General features: G+C 36.7%; 1 protein-coding gene across 1 annotated transcript in view; it reads left to right on the top strand.

The window, feature by feature from the left end:
* The window catches only part of Unc13c (unc-13 homolog C), a 576758-nt gene that overhangs the window by 145102 nt on the left and 413802 nt on the right, over positions 1-17854 (top strand). The window lies entirely within an intron of this gene.

The raw sequence follows: 17854 nt of genomic DNA, 5'->3' as shown, positions 1-17854 counted from the left end.
GCATTTTAACATAAACTAGTCTAAATTTCTTTCTATATGCAAATAAGTAAGCACTAACATTGCAGATTTTATACCAGCAATTGTAACTGTTTCATATATAATGACTCATTTGATCTTTATAACAGCCTATGAGGTAAGTACTATTTTGACATTCATTTTACAAATGAGAAAATCAATGCACAAAGCACTTAGAAAATTCTCCCATAATACAGCTAGTAAGTGGCAAAGTCAATAATTCAGTTCAGATAATCTAATTCAAAAGTCTATTATCTTAATTGCTGTAGTATATTGCTTTTGCAACTTGCAGTTTTCTTTTTTTCTTTACTTTTTCATTTAACAGTATGCCTAGTTAACTAGTATTCCTGTTCATTATATCTAAGTAATCCAAATGTTTCACAATATTTGTGCAAAATTTATTAGTAAATTGTGCAACATTTATTAGTAAATTGTTTCTAGGTGCCATTATTGTAATGATACTGTAGTAAACCCTGTAGTAGTTTATATATATATAGTGAGAGAGAGAGAGAGAGAGAGAGAGAGAGAGAGAGAGAGAGAGAGAGAGAGAGAGAGATCTATATTAGGTGATATTTAAGTGTTGAAATTTGAATATATTTGTCTACAATATAAGTAGAAATGAGTTATATACATACTTTAGGGTTTTTTGGCAAAAAAAAGTCTTGCAATTCTGTCTTATGATACTGTCATTTGTCATTCTTTTAAAATGAATCTTTTGTTATATATATATATATATATATATATATATTCACATTTCTTATTTTAAATAAAACATTGGTAAGATTTAAAATTTCAAATTTAAAACTCTTGCAAAATTATACACACACACACATTATTTTTATTCTTATTTCCCATATAGAAGTGATTAAGAGGTAAATTCTGTTAGTTCTTTAATGTCAATATTCTTTAAATAAACATGTGAAGAATTCCCCTCATTTCTATTATAATGTCATAACAATTCAAATAGCTATAAAAACAGACATATTGAAAAATTACTATGACTTATCCACAGAAAATTTATATAATAAATAAACTATTTTTATGCTACCCCACACATATTCTTCCAGTTTACTAAAAATGATAAATCAACAAATTGAATAAGGTGGCTATCTTGGAAAATAATTGAGTTGAATCCCAATTTAATCATGAAGAAATATTGAGACATAATTTCATGATGCTGAAGGTTTGTCTGAGTTTATGATCTTGTAGACCCTGCGTCTTCCACCATAGCATCCATCACTTGGAAATGACTTGATTTCCTAACTCATGTCTAAGTATGGACTTTTATCATTGCTAAAGCAACAGAATTAATATACATCCATGTGTTTCTCAAATGCACTGTCAGTAACTTTCTGCTAAATCTGGGTCATTTTTGCATTTCCAATAGATACTTTCCATATCCTTCTTTTTCCAGAAACTGCCTATTTAAAGGACTCTCCCAGAGATTTTGGAGTTGTGATTGTTTGAGAAAGGGATAATAATTTTTAATCTTAGAGAATTTGTCATAATACACACGTTTTGATGTTGGAGGCTTCATGCTCAGAACAAAATGACATGAGACATGGAAAAGTGTGAGAGATGAGTGAGATGGGGTTGGATCAAAGATACAAGTCTTGGTTAATCAGATACTGAGGTTAAAAAATAGAATAATGAGTTGCTTTTATAATACTGATTCTTTAGTCTGGAAGACAGAGACCTTTCTTTACATGCAGATTTCATATTATTTTTGTCCTTTTCATTGCTTCTTGACCTTGTTGGTAGGTGTCACCCAGTTTCTTCCTATCTTTTCTAGCCTTCTCCCATCCTTTCCTGTTCTCATCTACATCCTGGGGAACCTGTTTCACATACTGAATTTATGACATAATTTCATTCTCATTTCATCTTTAGAGGGATTTAGCGGGTACCTGGAATAGATCCTCTCCCCTCTCAGGTATCCACATCTACAGTGCTAAGAGGCATCAAGGGGTCAGTCAAAAAGCAGACACCCATGGAAGGAAACATGAATATCTGGTCTCAGCTGAATTGCAATAATTATTGCTCCAGCAAATAGAATTTAAAGAAAGCATAGGACATTCTTCATCAGAATTCAGGATAACCATGGACCACGTAGTCCCTTCAGAACTGTGTCCTTAGTTTCTTGACAAGTTCAAGTGTAACTGGAGGGCCAGTCTGACTATTTCATCCTTGGTGCTCCCTTGAGGGAAAGATTTGACCCAGGCTTTGCTCTGGAGGTAGGAAGGTTGTTGGGATGAACATACTGGTGCTATTTGCTGTATAATTTTGGTTATTTTAAAGCAACTTAATGGAGAGGGGTATCATTCTGGGTTCCAGGTCATTGTAAGTTCTTCACTAGAAGAAAACCACACTCCTCTGCAACCACTCTGTCCTTTTCACCCACTCTGCCTTCCTCCAAGACAAAGCAAGGCCGGTTTTGGCTTCACATTTAATTTTTCTTCATTACTCTCTTTTTGTGCCTAATTTAGTAAAATAGTTGCTGCATAATTTGTTTTCATAAACTACAAAAATGTATTAAGTGGTTAAAATAGATTTGCAAGCCAATCTTAAATGAGGTGAGGGAGGGTCCTGGGTGGGGAATGGAAAGGGAATGATGGTTTGATATAAACAAAACAAATACACTATGGGTATGTTTTGGTACTGTTCTAGGATTAGAGAAGTGTGTATTGAAATGTCCCTGTTGGTTAGTTTCAGAATGGAGTGTCTAGCATGTTTGACTCTTTAAAAAACATTAATAGCCACTTGTAGGTCCTGCTTGGAAAACCCAGGTACAACTCCTGTTTTTTTGGAGGTCAGTGTGGAGATAGTTGACAAGATTCTTGTCAAGTATCTCCTCTGTATCTTCCTTTTATAAATGCTACTGACTCATGTCTTTTAGGAGAAGGATTAAAAGAGATTTGAAATAAAAATGCTTGCTAATTTTGTTACAAGCAGATAATTTATCATTGCATGAATGCTTATTTTCTCTTGAAGAACATGAAGAAAACATCTGCATATGAACTTTGGATCACAAACTTTTAGAAATATTTGCTTATGACTGGGCACAGTGGCACATGCCTATAATCCCAGCAGCTCAGCAGGCTGAGTGACACAGAAGAATTGCAAATTTGAGGCCAGCAACAGCAATTCAGCAGGGTCCTAAGCAACTTATTGAGACCCTATCTCAAAATAAAAAGTAAAAAGGGACGGGAATGTGGATCAGTAGTAAAGCACCACTGGGTTCAATCCCCAGTGGCCCCCCCCCAAAAAAAAGAAAAAATAAATCATTTGCTTATTATACTTTTCCTATTAATATTTTAGTATATTAAATAATGTTTAAATATTATTAAAATCATTATTTTAAAAAATAACACTTTAAAATCTTTCTTGATAAATAAGTATTTCAGTCATTCTGCTCAAAAATCACTATTGTTCTAGAAAACTGAGATGGGAGAAAAATTTAAAAACAGAGCAACATTGCTACTTTGTGGCAGTATGATCTTATCTTTCATTTTTCTACTTTCATCATCCCTAACCACTGCAAAGTCAAACAGCATTCATACCTCCCTCCTCTTCCTCAGGTATCAATGAAATAAAAACTTATACACATAGGAATTAGATTGTGGAATCAATGATTCTGCTTTCCAGTTTTTGATTGGCTCTTTGTATGGTTTCTATAAGTATTGCTGGAAAATACATGCTATTTTCATTGTATTTTTTACTATCTGACACCATAAAAAATCAGACAGGCTCTGGGAGAAAAAATGGAGAGGGAAAGAAAAGGTGAAGAGAAAAAAATATGTGAAAGAAGACTGAAAGAATTATATATTTCAGTGAAATCTACAACAATTAACATTTTATAGTATTTGGTGATTTTTATAAGATTTTGTTAACTTTTGTCCTATGTGTTAACAAAGAAGCACACATAAAGAGATTACTAAAATATAGGAGATTGATTGTGGGGAATAACTTAAAGGTAGAATGCAGAGGGAGAAGAAGTAGGCAAGAGGAACCCATGATAGGAATCTAACATCTGTGAAAGAATACATGGAAGGAAGGAGGATTGGGTATAAAAGCCTTAAAATGAATGCAAGAACAAAGTGTCAGGCAGACCAATAGGAAGTCCTAGAGAAAAGCCCAAAGGAGTCCTGAATTGGGTAGAAGGGGCTAGTTTCATTACCCCCACCATGTTCAATCATGGTTGGGAGCAACTTGTGGAGAATGGGGCCCTGGGAGGAAAGCCATTGTGAATTCTGGAAGGTAGCAGCTGAAGTCTATCATCATGTTATCCTGCTCTCAGTAGAGGCTCTCTAAAGGATATGTGAGTCTTACATGTGCATGGCTAACTGCATCATTTCGATGAAACTACTTTGATAAATGATAGTGAATGAAGTGATAATAAGTAACTCACATGAATCATCTTTTACATGAGAATGACACCTTTTGAGGCTTTGATTGCATATAAGTTTACCCTTCCCTAGAAATTTGTAGTCAGAATTCCACTGGTTGTATTATAAAGAACATTGCAAAGCTTCCATGTATTTTATTCTCTTTCTAATGCCAAAGTATAGATCTTATCTTCACCAGAATTAAGAAAGGTCTATAAAACAGTGTTGGAGTTAGAGAAAGGCATTTGTGGGAATGGGGATTCTCATTTTTATTTATTTATTTTTTTTCTCCTTTTCTCTGCTAGTCCAAGCTTCTCCCTGCACAATGGTTGTCAAGGGCACCAACTCTCTTTGGCCTAGGTGAAGGAGGGTCTACCCCTTGTCTATGATTCTGCGCTAGGCTGTGGCTGCTTTTCTTAACCCCAGGAACTGGATAACTCCCGATTAACTACTACCAGGACGATTGAACCTTGTCAGGAAAGAGTCAATGATGAGAGGGGAAAAGCAAAAGTAGAAATTGAGAAAAATGGAGAGAGGAAGGCAGGACCCTGAGGACAAAGACAAAAACTGTTTTGACTTCATTTTCAAATAGGAATAATTGCCAAAAACACATACAAAAAATTCCAAGGTTATTCAGTTATTGCCATGAAAAATAATGTAGTGAATATAAAAAAGCCAATTATCGGCCAAAAAGTTCTTTACAATTTCTTTGGTTTATAGTTGATCTTGATTGAAACAGCACATTTGTTGTTGTTTAATAACAAATCTAAAAGGGGTTAAGTTGCCTAGGCATCAACATAGCCAGCTTACTTTATTCAATATTTCTGACATTGCTTTTATATTCCTCTAAAAAGTTTAGAAGTTTGCATACTATCTTCATGCTCTCTTCCTCACTCCTAGTCTTGACTGTGTTTAGCTAGGGCCTAAAATAATTCATGTAACATAGAGGCTAAGGTTGCTCTTACTTTCTACAGGCTCTTAACCTACTTTTTCTCATGGTGTTGGTATTCTCTCTAGTTTCTGAGTACTTTTTATTTCAGTTCTCTTAACCTAATTCTCAAATATGATATTTCCCAGTCCCCTTAGTTAACTTTCCTCCTTTGAACTATCAGAAAACTTCCTCAGCCTAGAAAATGGCTGTTTCCATTGCTATAGTCACTTCCCCCAGGGTCAAGAGTTGACCCTACACCAACATCATCTCATTCTCTAAACCAAGTATTGCCAAGTATTGAAAAATTAACAGCAGTACCACAGTTTGTATTCGTCACAACAGCAGCTCACTCTAGGGGAAAATGAGAGCCTTTGTCTTTGACTTCTCAGTTAGTTGTCTTGCAAGAGAGCTCCCTTTCCCTCCCAACAATTTGATACAGAGAAGTTCACTACTGATTAACATGAAGAGTGAACTAGAGATTGTTAAGTCATAGGAAGATTATCAGATACAAAGAGGACCCACTTTCACAATCATTATTGCATAGTAATCTAGTCACAGAATATTTTTTTACTAAATTATGTTCACATTCCCATCAACTTCAACTAAAACTTAGTTTTGGTCCTCAGTAACTTTTACCCAATTGCAAACTGATATTCTGACTAATCTTCCTTTAATTTCTTCCTCCATGTTAAATCCAGTCTCTATATTCTTAAAGATTAGTCTCCTTAAAACCCAATCTTTCCTATTTAAATGTATTTGACATAAGCTCTTCTTTTTCTGCAGGATAAAATATAGATATTTCCATACAAATTTGAACATCTTTCTCAGTTTCCATTTCTCTTTATTTTATGATGGATAAGCATTATCTCCCTCTTCTGTGTGGCTTCTGCCATTTCTAGATCATATTCATTTCTTAAGCTGCACAAACTTAAAGATTCTTGTTCTTCAACTTAATTTTAATCTCTTGTGATATTTAAGGAAATTTGACTTGCTTAAACCATTAGAGGAAAACAACCCCTATCATCTCCTAGGTAGTGTCAGGCACAGCCAAGCCAGAGTAATGACAGCCACTAAAAGAAGCTTCCCATGAGTGTAGGGAAAGCCTCCACACTCTCCCAGACTTCTGATGATACCAGACCTGTATCTTAATCCTGAGCATCTTCCTTGCAGTCTTCCCACAGAGCAGAAATATTATATTCTAAATGCCAATCACATTCTTACTTTCATTATTTGATAAAACATAAGAATATGAAACCTCAGGTAGTTCTGCCTTGTGGGCAAGGGTATCGTCAAAGCCCCTCTTGACTCCTAAGGAAAATATGTTTCACTTCTTAGATCCTGAGAATGCACGTGATCCCACATCACATCAACCTGGGATTCAGATAATGGCTTCCTTTCAAGGAAGGAAATCACAGCCACCATCAATTCTAAAAATTGTTTCTAGTCACTGCTGGCACTGAAGACTTCCATGATGGATGAACAGCCCTGTTTAGCACCTCTGAAGTAGCTGCTTTATTTTGGCTGCCAATCAAAAGCACACCCAACAAATGTTTTCTCTCATATGTGGAAAATAGAGAAGAAAGGGGAAAAGAAAGTAGGAGGGTCTCTTAAAAAAATCAATGGTGGATCAATAGAATAGGGGAAAGGACCAAGGGGTGGAATATGGGGAGGGAGAGGAGAAGTGCTGGGGAGAAAAACTGGCCAAATTATGTTATATTGTGCATGTACTAATATGTAATAGCATACCAACATTTTGTATAACCACCAATAAAAATGAGAAAACAATTAAAAATTTAAAATTTTTATAAAGCACAACCTATCATAAGTTGCCATCAGTTACTAATTCCACCTCTTATATACTATAAAGGAATACTAAATCATTTACTTTTAAAAAAAACTACCATTTGCTAAGGCCAACAGTTTTAGTGATTTAAGTTATATTATACATCGAGTTCTTAAGGCTAAACTTTCATCTGAACATTAAGGCTACCAACATAAAGCCTAAGTAGGATATTACTTTTATTTACCTCCCCACCCTCATGACCCTCAATCAAGTTTTATTTTCTTATATGGTACATATATGGTACACAAGGGAATATTACTCAGCCATAAGAAGAATGAAATTATGGCCTTTGCTGGTAAATGGATAAAACAGGAGACTAACATGCTAAGTGAAGTAAGCCAGTCCTTAAAAACAAAAGGCTGAATGTTCTCTCTGATATATAGACACCCACCGACTCTGTAGGCAGGGGAGAGGTGAGGAGTGAAGGTTCACCAATTGGATGGGGAGGAACAGCCACAAGGGACAATGCGACCCCAGAAAAATGAAATTTCTAATTGAGAAACCTGAGGAAAGTATATTTGTAGAAATGCAACATTTTTCTAAAGCCTTCTCTGTGTTCAGCTTGCTCATTGGACATTTACATATGACTATACATTTTCAGTTCTTTCAGATTCTTAATCATGATTTTTACATTTCTGCTTTGGTTTAATTTCATTAGGAAATTAATGAATCTGAAGTACATCACACAGAATCAAGTTTAACCTTATAATGCTTTATAGATATCCTGAGTTCAAGGAGTAGTAAATTAAAACCATCATCAAGTTGTTTTGAGGATTAAAGAAATTAGTGCATGATGCTTAGATATGAGATTATTATGATATTTTAACAAGTATTAGTTATGCCATCATAATCATAAATTTTTGACACAATTTTATTTTTAAATAGCATCCAAAATACCTCTTTATATTTATCCCCTATTATATTTCTTGCTTTTTCTAAATGCTAAGGCATCTAGTACATCATATCCTAATATACGATCCTATCATCATATAATTGCTGTATCATTTAGAGGTTATTGTGTAAGGAACCACTCCAAATTTAGTGTCTTAAAGCAATGAATCTTTTGATCTCATTGGCATTTGTAACTGAAAGCTCAATCCCTGTCCCCAGTGCCAATTAATGCCAATTTAATGAGGACATGGTTTTGAGAAAAAGGAAAAAGAAGGTTTATTGCTTTGCTAGCAAAGAAGAAACACAGGGGACTCCTGTCCCAAAGGCTGTGATTCTCCCCATCAGGAGGACCAGGGAGAATTTAAAGGAACTCTTCAAGGGCTAATTGCAGCTGTGCCCAGACAGGGCTAAATCCAGGTGCTTTGATGGGGGGTGAGGATTCACTTGTTAATTTGTCACTTCCTAGATCCTCTGGCAGACATCTCCTTCCTGTGGAGCACAGATTATTCAGGGTAATCTTGTTCTCTGCCCCCAGGTTAGGTAGGGAAATAGGGATAAAAGGAAAAGGAAAAAGAAAAAAAAATGTCCTTTAAAAAAAAAATAAGCCTCAGAACTATATTCAGAAGGTGAAGTGGACCACTGTTACATTTCCCCACTGTCAATTTCTACATACCATATCTATGGAAAAATGGGAGATGACATCTCCAAGCTGCTTCCTGCTGAGAGGGTAAAGTTGGAGGGAAATGACCCAAAGTCCTTGTTTTCTGTCAGGTAGAAAATGTTAAGGGTATTCAGCATCACAGCAGTCCAGAGGTGGTGGCAGTCAGCAGATGATTGAACAAGGCATACATAGGGCAAGGTTTATGCTAGGACAACAATAAAGAAGACAGTGAAAGCATAACTTTTATTGGTAAGCAATTAATACAAAATTAGTTCGTATTTCAGCCAGTCTCTGGAATTCAGGACAAGCTCATGTTTCTAGAGTCCTTTGTGATAGTTAAATATTAATGATACCACTGGTTATCAGTGACAAATTCTGCTTCTTCAAATGTTGAAGTTTGAATGTTAGAGAAGTGTGCTGAGGCAAGTGCAGAGAAAAGGCTTTATTTAAAAAGAGTAACACAGAATTCTCCCAGGAAGGAGAAGGGGAGCAGATGGGTATCCTGGTATCCCAAGAAGTGGGAGCATCCTGCCCTTAATACACATTTTAGACTTTCTTCATTCCCCTGCCCTCTTCCCCACTATCTCACTCCTTCCAGCATATGGTGACTAGGCCCAGGAGATGATGGTGGGATGGCCAAAGAGTGAGAAGCAGATGGGCAGGTTGAAGGGCCAAATAGAGTGATACAGGCAGGTAGCAGCCCAGGAGGCATTAATTAACAACTTTTATAACTCCTTGCAGGGAGGAACAATTGCTGAGACAGGTTACCTTAGCAACAGTTTGGAGCAGGAGCAGATTATCTTAGTAAGGGTGAAGGAAGGGCTCTGGAAGCTTTAACATTTAATCTCCCAGAGGTGGCCTTTGACTTTCCAGACCCAAACTGGCTTCCATCTTTGTGATTCAATCCAACTACCTGTCTACACTGACTGCCTGTCTTTAATTCTTGTGTCATTAGGCATTTCCATAAGAACATTTTCTTTACAGCCTCAAGCTTTACTTACTTTTGGTAAGGCAAGTGTACATCTTAAGTTACATTTTTTAAAAATCATTGTTTTTTCATATAGAACTGTGCTCAGGCTATACTCTCCTGCCAGGTGTTTAAGACCAAGTTGGTCAAAACTGAACTTGTTCCTATCTATTCTTAAGAGTCAGCTGAGATTCCTCAGAGATCATTCTTGAGGACAAGCTCATGTTTCTAGAGTCCTTTGTGATAGTTAAATATTAATGATACCACTGGTTATCAGTGACAAATTCTGCTTCTTCAAATGTTGAAGTTTGAATGTTAGAGAAGTGTGATAAAGCCTCCTGTCTCCTTTAGCTTTCCTCTACTAGTGGTGCCATGTACCAGGATGAGTCAGACTAGGATCTAATGACCACACATGTGGCTTCTCTTGGAAGCATCAGGCAATATCACTCTCCAATGACCCTCCCCTTTGTAGAATGTGCACCAGTTGGCTTCCGGTTCTCTAGAGTCCTCTCAATCTTCCTGATTGGCAGATTGGGTGGCTTACCAGTTTTAGAGCCTTTACAGGGCTCCCATGATTCTCTGGGTGCTTACCTCAGAGGGCAAGATCCAAATAGTGACTGCTTTTTCCTTGGCGCATTTACTTCCTTGACTTTGGTCTCCAGATTTTGGTTTTAAACATCCAAAAAGCCAGTTTCACCAATCTTAAAGAAGGAGTAACAGGTTATAACTTCAATAGCTATACTTTTACAGCTAAGCTTTCATTGTATTGGGGTGTGTATTAGTACTGGAAACAAGCCTTACATTCTGTCTACCTATAGATGATGGCCTATTATCTCAAATTAACTCAGGTTGTTTTTTTTTTTTTTTTCCTCTTGGAAGCAGTAACTCTGTAAAAAACTAACAGGCAACAGTTATAAAATTCACAAAGAAAATATAACATGAAATTAACAGAGCAAAAACATATTCAATTTGTGGAATAGCTATGAATTAAGAAAAATGGCTTTTATAATCTTGAACCTTTACTTAATTATACATTTTATCCCTTATTTGAGATCCCAATAATCTTTACATCAAAAATCATTATTTTAAACACAATTTAAATGTGCTAAAGTCTAGCCTATTTTGGAGCCATTCTAATATGGAGTAAGACGGGAGGCAGAGCCTTATCTTAGGGAAGGTGGGGTTCTTCACAAATAACACAATGCAACATTATATCTGAAATATGAATCAAAGAAAAGTTAAGAGAGCTTTTAACCTTTTTTGTAGGACAGTGGCAAAATGTTTTCATGTTTTATAATATTCACCTTTAAACAGATTAGTCTCTCATTATTATTTAAAAGTATATTTAAATTTCTAACTCATGTAAAAAGTAACATAAAATTTTATGTAAACTTATAACAGGTCCAGTTACAGAACATAAAATGACATAAATAAATCCCCACTTAAATTTGCTATTTCTATAAGTCTCAAATTACCATTACAGACAATGTTAGTTTGGAGTACACCAACTTGAAAAAGTGCTCTTCCAAGCTTTATATTTTAAAACTTGTACATTAGAAGAACATGAATATACTGAATATACAAAGAACTAATAGTTATAAGGACATCTGTGTAATGGTGATGCTAACTATTTAATTTATACAGTAAAATTCAGAATCCACAGATAATTTATAGGCTTGAAGAATTTAGCAGTACTAGCAAAACTCAAGGATAGCCTTAAAGCTCTTACACATTTAGGGAATAGTGTTAATGATTAGAACTAGACTTAGTTAAAGCAGACAGATATAAACCAATTTTTCAAATGGCAGTGTGGCTCTTTAATGCCAGATGCAATGTATAAAAGATAACCCTTATTGGTTAAACCTATATGAACTTCCATTTCATAAACTTTTACAGAACATTTAGATAAGGCCCAGACAAACATAATTTAGATGTGTACATATCTATAGTCATGTATATTTAGGTTATTCATGAATCAAGCCTGGTCAAGATCTTGAGTCATCTATTTCTCTGACAAAGAAAAATCCTAAAAGCAATGGACATCACGCTTTAATATTTTATAGCTCTCAAGTCTTTCACAACTTGGTATTCATCAGTGTGAGGTTTTTGGACAGGCAGAATAGGCAGAGTAGGATAGCCAGCAAATCTGATTCAACTCACATTTTAAACAACTGTCCAGAAAAGAATGAATGCCTCTTTCTTAAAGGGTTATACCCTATTGCCCAGGGAATTTATTTCCTCCAAACACAAAATCTTGGTTAAGATAACACTGATCACTTTTTTCAGGGCCCCTTTGACCTAAAAGTTTTTACTCACTTCTAGAAGACCTCCAGCAGAACAGGTTTGTTGTTGTTGTTTTGTTTTGTTTTCTGGAAGACATTTGCAAATGAAGTTGCTACTTTTGGAGTGAGCATGTTATCTGTATATTTAATTTACACAACAAATTTTATCCCAGGACATTAGACAGTCTGGCATATTTAAAAAAAAAAAGACAAAAAGAAAGAACTGTGCCTTAAATCTGTTTTTTTTTCTTTCCAGTTTGCATTCAAGGGGGCTGGAACACAGGTTATTATTGTTTGACTAGTCTCTCTTGTCATCATCATGATACCATCAACTTTAAGTGAGTTCCCCACTGTCAATTGTACTCAGAGACTCTCTTTATATGTTTATATTTAGGGCACTCTGCCAAATGAAGGTCACATTGAAAATACAAAGATTGTTAGGGACCTCACCACAAAAATCAGCAGAGCCAACACACAGGTGCTTGAATTTATGGGGACTTAAGAGGCCCCTTTTATTTTAGTTCTGTGTGCAACAGGCAGGTCTGTACCCAGAAGTATCTTCTGGTCAAATATAGCATCCTGTTAGATCTTAAAAAGAGGATATGAATTTTTTTCCCTGGATTATAATTTAATAGTACTGGAACCCTTATGACTGGCAGCTTTCATCTTCCATCCCCCACTAAGATAGGCTGGTTAATCATCAGAACATGAGTGTAATGGGTTCCAGATAAGGGTCTTTTTTAAAAAAAAATGTATAGGCAACCCTATGAGGTTAAATATTCCAGTCCATTCCTCTGTCTCAGAGTTGTGGGAAATTAGGGACAGGAATGGACTCAAGTGGAGGTTACCAAAAATTTAGAACTAAAAGCACACAGCCACATACAAAGTCATGGGCCAAGCCAATAGCCTTGGTACATTTCCAATATCTGTACAGCATAGATTCCAACTACTGTACTCAAGTAGAAAATCTTTTCCAGTTTCCTCCTTACAGGATGGGGAGTTCCATCTTTTTTCTCTCTCTCTTTCATTCAAAACTAACTTTATTATTATTATTTTTTTAACTTTTGTCCTCTGCCACCATCCATGGATTTCATTCTTTGAAACTATGAGACAAGAACACGGAAAGAAAATCAGTGAGCCTACCGCCCACATGGATTTCATTTGTCTGCAGAAGTGAATGAGCCCTGTTCTCAAACTCTGCTTTTATTCCCCTGGGCAAAGAGTAGCTGAAAAACAGAGTAGAGGCCAGGTCCCCTTTACCCCTCTCTATATATACCAGGCAGCTTTTCTGAGATTTTTTTCTCCTTTATACCAGGACTGGTGTCCCTGACCCATTGCAGGATGATTTTCAGCTGCCTGGGGCCAGGTGAGAAGCAGTGCTCAGACTGTGAGAACTGGGTTGAAAGGAAAACAAAAAATAAAACCCTTTTAAAAAATCCTCCTTTGGTGTCATTCTATGCTTGCACATTATAGGCAGCACCTTTTTGCATCCAACTTAGTTTTTGACTGGTTAGACTCCTCGTTATGTAATTGCATACATGTACACATAGAATACTTATTCTATCTCTGACAGACCAACTCACAACTGCAAGATTGTACAATAATATAGAAAACTATTCAAAGATCAGATTGTTACAGTAAAACATCATCTTTTTATTATTCAGATTTATATCTATAGGTGGCCCATTAGCCAAGATCTTTCCCAAGAAACAATCTATAGAATCAACACAGTATTGCCCATGTCTTAAAGGGCCAGAAACAGATACAAATAAGAAACAGACAGGCAGATAGACAGGATCCCCAAACCATGACCAACAGACAGGAACCTTTAAAACAGACAAATCAGATAGGGAAAATTCCCCCAGTTCCCAGCTCCCACTTAACCATGACTCCTATACCAGCAGTACCACAGATGTCCCCACAAAGAGACCAGATGTTCCCACAAAGGGGAATCAGAAGTATAGAATCCAGGGTCTCATTGTGCATACTGGGGTAGCTTACCAAATGGCCAAGGTGTTGCAACTGTACTGCATTGTTTCCTTTTCCTCAAAGTAGACCAAGATGAAGCAATACTTACAGTGGAGGGAAGGAAGGCAGGAGTTCCCTGAAGCAAAGGGGGCTTTGGCATCTGCTGGGAGAACCTCAGTCCCTTCCTTTACTTGCAAGAAGAGCTCCTCTGGTTTGACCCCAAGCACACTCACCCATCTCCTAACTTTCCAGTATTCAGCTCTCAAAAAGTTCGCCTTTCATCCTCAGCATAGAAGTACAGTTGCTTGGAGTGCCAGGCCTGCCCAAGAAAGCCAGAGTGGGGGCTGCTCTCAGTTCCCATCTGGGTTGACAAACTTTTAACCAAAAGCTCGATTCCTGTCCCCAATTCCAATTAATGCCAATCTAATAATGAGGACACGGTTTTGAGAAAAAGGAAAAAGAAGGTTTATTGCTTTGCTGACAAAGGAGAAACACAGGAGACTCTTGTTCCCAAAGGCTGTGACTCTCCCCATCAGGAGGAACAGGGGGAATTTAAAGGAGCTCTTCAAAGGCTACATGGCAGATGTGCCCTGACAGGGGGTCCAGGGTGCTTTGATGGTGTGTTAGGATTCACTTGTTTATTTGTCACCTCCTAGATCCTCTGGCAGACATCTCCTTCCTGTGGAGCACAGATAATTCCAGGTTCCATGCCCAGTTTAGGAAGGGGGAGAGGGAGAAAAGGAAAAGGTAAAAAATGTTCCTTTTGAAAATAAGCCTTAAAACTGTATTCAAAAGGTGAAGTGGACCACTGTTACACATTCACTCATGCATGTATTGTATGGTCAGCTAAAGAGGGGCCAGTTTTCATATGCATTGTGGTTGTCTGACTGTTGCCTGAGGCAACAGGGAGAAATTGAAATATGTGTCACTCATCCTCCAGCTGGCCAAACCAAGCTTGTTTGTATTCTTAGGCAATTAGGGGAAGCACAACAAAGTCATTTGAATCCAAGACTAGAACTGATGCCTGTCACTCTGGATGTGTTCTATTGTGCAAAACTAATCCTAAATTTATCTGCGACTCAAGGAATGTGAAAGTAGACTTTCTCTCCATGAGAGAAGTAAATAACTATACGATATTTTTGTGATCTAACATAATCATGGCTATGAAAAAGTATTCTTCAAATTATATATTTCTATAATCTGAAAAAAGACATTATTTAATATATTTACTCCTACTTACAGAATAGCATTCTTTATGTTTAGAATAATAAAAATGGTGATTGCTAAAAAAATAAGAGTTTCATTTTAGGTATTTATCCAGTTATCTCAGTTACAATGCAGCACTGAGAGCAATTACTTTCTATATGAACAGAAAAGTGCTCTGCAGATGTAACAAAGGAGATATTTTTAATTTGGCATTATTAGGGCAGACTTTATTGAAAACAACTGTGGATGCAATTTTGACATGTAGATAAACAAAATAAAATTCAAACCAAGCCAATAATCAGTACAAAATCATGTGTAGCAGCATAAGCAAGAAAATGTGTTGAACAATACGATACGTTTTGATACGTTATGTGTCAGGACACATAGAACAGAGAAGAAGAAGATGGGTTTGGAGAGGTAAGCTGAAAGTCTGAATGCCTGGCTAGCAGTATTAAGTGAACATATCAATCTTTGAATAATATACCTAATACTTGGAATACATGCATCTTGTGAAAAACAGGTGTTCTGGGAGCACAGTGATTGAGCAGTCTCTACCAGGCGGCAATGACATGAGAAGGAAGAAGCTGATGGCAGAATCATCTGTTAAAAGTGTAAGAAACTAAATTTTAGAAAGACACTAGTCTCAGAAGCAAACGCACTCAGGCACAGCAGGCATCTCTTTTGCTTTGAGGACTTTTACACAACTCTGTCAACCATGATAAACATCACTGTAACTCCTGTTCCTTACATTGATGTTTCGACTTTAAGGTGCCAGGTTGGAAACACCAAAGCCTGAGATCTATAGAGACCATGTGTTGACTTGGTTTGAAACAATACAGGCCTCTGTCTTCAGAATGATCCGAGTACACATCACTTCACACAAGGTGACCCAGATCTGTGATACAATCTTTACATATAAGTTGTTTCAGAATCACAGAGAGATAACTACAGTCTCTCTTGGGTCTTAAAAGTCTCCTGAGAAAAAGGCAGATAACAATAATCATCACTTTACATTATAATATAGTCACAGGATCATTTAGGGTGTCTCAACTTTTTTATGTAGCACTCATTATAGAAAATAGTAGTTTCGATACGTTATAGAAAAAAGCAGCTTTGCTCATCATGATCAGGGAAGGGTTTTCTGGGTACAGAAAGTGTTTTTCCCTGGCCGCTGAACTTCCAGTGATTAAACTGAGCAAACTGAGATGATTTGGTCACCCTAAGGGATCTAGGAAACTCTACCTGCCCCAGACGACCAGTGACCAGTGGAAGAGTTCCTCTGAGATCAGTATACCTGCAACATGGATATGGCTCCCTAGAATCTCTCATTTAGAGAATTCAATTGAGCAGTGTTCACACAGCTCTGCTTCTCTGGGCTTCTGCCTACAAGATGCTTGGATTCAAACTTGAGAAAGAAATTGCCTGTTCCAGTCCCCTTCTTGGCATAACTTCATTAGTGTAATAGTTTGCCCCTTTGTTGCAGCATTTTTATTCCTATTACTCCAAACAGGAGCATCAGCAAAGTTATAATTCACTATTTTTGGCAGGAGGCCCTACTTTTTGTTGCTTTCAAAGCTGGAAACATCTTACTGCCTAGAAGCTTGACACTTACTGCATCACACCATTAAACATTTCCCTACTGGCGATATGTCTTTCTTATTATACTTTAGCTATTTTATGTTCACTGTTGAATAGGCTACAATAGAACTGTCTAGTAAACATGCTGATATAATAATTTCTCAGTCTCTCTAGCATTCAAATTCTATTTAAACCAGTGGTCCATACAGAATGAACAGAGTAAAAGTCTGACACAATATTAATATCAATGGATTTAAACAGAAAGGAAAGCTGAAGACAGAGGCCTGTATTGTTTCAAACCAAGTCAACACATTTATTAAGGATACACCAAGTGTGAAAGCACTGTTCATTCTTTGGGTCTTTTTTGATTAGAGTAGAGGGTACAAAGCATCAAGCCCTATCTCTTCTTGAGTATTTTATTTTCAGCTAAGATAGTTGAGAAGATGAGACAGACAAGGGACCATAAGAACCCAAAAGAAAAACCAAGTGGCCTGTGGGTAGAATGTGCTTTAATGAGATCCTGGCATTGAAGGCCCTACTTCAGATCTCAACATTCACTTGGACACATGAGTTAGTTGTCCAGTTTGGTAGAAGCATTGGGCTTATCAGGAGTATACTGAAAAAAAAAAAAAGAATTTCAAGTTAAGCTCATGCCAATTATGAAAGGCCTTAAACAAGCATGGAGTTTTGTCTGTAGGATTCCCCCGCACCCTGTAGTTTTTTAAGCTCAAAATACTTGAGGAATATTTTGATTCTCCATTGTGGCAGTGGTGCCCTAGAGAAAGTACAAGAATTGTGGGGAGGCAGAAGAGTCACATGTACCTTCCTCTTCCTTTAGATGTTATATCATCTGAATATGCTGTCCTTTCTTGAGCAAAATTTGGAATATTTTTGACAAAAAGAGAACACAGGGGCTACTGTGTCAGAATAAGTGATGACCTCAGCCATTTACTATGTACCTGTGTCTTTAAATATATTTCAGTATCTATTATGACTGATAAATTTCTGATAATAAGTTCAAATTTTAAAGATCAAGCTATATTTTAATAAGAACTTAAGTGCTCATACCTACTGTGACAGGAAAAAAAAGTCAATGAGGACAATAAACCCCTCAACTATACGAGATAGCC

This window comes from Ictidomys tridecemlineatus, chromosome 5 (assembly GCF_052094955.1).
Source record: "Ictidomys tridecemlineatus isolate mIctTri1 chromosome 5, mIctTri1.hap1, whole genome shotgun sequence".
NCBI lineage: Eukaryota > Metazoa > Chordata > Mammalia > Rodentia > Sciuridae > Ictidomys > Ictidomys tridecemlineatus.
The sequence above is the reverse complement of the archived record's forward strand: the minus strand, read 5'-3'. Positions and strand labels throughout refer to the sequence as shown.